The sequence below is a fragment of the Eutrigla gurnardus genome, assembly GCF_963514095.1.
Source record: "Eutrigla gurnardus genome assembly, chromosome: 9".
Classification (NCBI taxonomy): Eukaryota; Metazoa; Chordata; class Actinopteri; order Perciformes; family Triglidae; genus Eutrigla; species Eutrigla gurnardus.
The window spans coordinates 18730221-18731947 of record NC_139923.1 but is presented as its reverse complement, the minus strand read 5'-3'; positions in this window follow the sequence as shown (position 1 = coordinate 18731947).

Genomic DNA, 1727 nt, shown 5'->3' with positions numbered 1-1727 from the left:
ATACTGCCTGCTACGTCACGGAGGAGAGAGAGGCTGTGGGCGGGGCTAACTCACACACGCGCACAAGCAGGCGCGCGGACACGCTTATACACGCACACACAGGAAGAATGAAGTAAACTATTTTACTTTCGCTTTTCAGGTCACACTCGTTGTGCCATTTGTGTCCTATTGACGTCCTCTTTGATCTATTTTTGGTCCAAGTTGCTTTTCTCTGACTGGATTTTGGGGGAAATGCATTCCATGTACTCCCTTGAAAAAGAGGTTTTTAATCTCAATGGGACTTTCCTGGTAAAATAAAGGTTAAATAAAAAATAAAAATGTATGTCTGCAGCACGCTTGAGGAATATATAATAATAATAATAATTAATAAATACACCTGCAGACAAATGAGAGAAATAGATGGCATTGTCATGTTTTTGTATCAGCCAGGCTGCTTTTTGTCTGTAAAATGTAAAAATAAATAAATAAATACCACTCATATCTTCCCAGCCTCAAACGTGACATTAAAATGCTTTGTCCCACCAGCAGTCCTAAGCCAAAGATATTCAGTTTACTATAAGACAAAAAAACAAGTCTTCACATTTTAGAAGATGCATTTGACTATAACAATGAATTGATTATTAAAAGTACCCGTTTATTGAATGCTTAAGCAGCATTTACATGTTGTATCTTAATAATATGTGTGCCATAGTAAAACATCATATTTGTAAGATGATCAAATCTCTAAGATTAACATATTAATCTGAAAAGTAACTGTAGCTGTCAAATAGAAGCAATGGAGAAACAACTACAATATGTTCCTCTGGAATGAAGGTGAGGTCCAAATCAGTTTAATCAAAGTACCCAAATAAAGTAAAAGTATCTCCAAATTGTATTAAATCACAGTACTGAAAGAATAAGTGACACCTTTTACTTGCTGTGTTTGTATTATTTCTCTGAGAAATTAAAACATGGAATTTGGATTAATCCAATTCCTGATTCACCAAAGAGCCCAAGAGAAATACAGTGTTTATTTACAATATGGCTGAGGGGATGTTTTCTGTCTGAATTTCATTCGTCTATTTCTGCTCCTGCAGTGACAAAACAGCCAAATACTTGATATAATGAATGCTATTTTGTTATTTTTGTCCTTTCCCTTTGGTAAAACAAAATGTGGTGAGGGATAACTCTGTAGTGATGTACCAGTAAGTGTACCAACACCTGTGTAATGTTTTCAGTGACATTAATTTGCTGGAAATGAAGAATGAAATGTGTCAATCCCGTTACTTCCCTTTGTGAACAAGTGGATGTCTTTAGGTAACACATCTGGCTTCGTGCCAGAAGACTTCAGATTTTAGATTAATTTATTACACAGACACACACACACACACACACACACACACACACACACACACACACACACACACACACACACACACACACACACACACACACACACACACACACACACTCTTCCTCTGATTTGCTACTGGCTGCTAAACACTAACGTAAGCCTACCCACGATGCTAATTGACGCTTCAATTTTTGTATGCAATTTGATCATGAAATTCACTTCTGATCATTAATGAGGCAAGATTTTCTCGAAAATATTGTTTGTGTTTTAAAGACCAAAAATATTAAAACAGCAGATACAAATAAACAGCAGGGACAACAATAATAGTGTAAATGCACTTAATCACTACCCTAAGCATACATACATACATACTGCATGTGTTCAAGGACATATT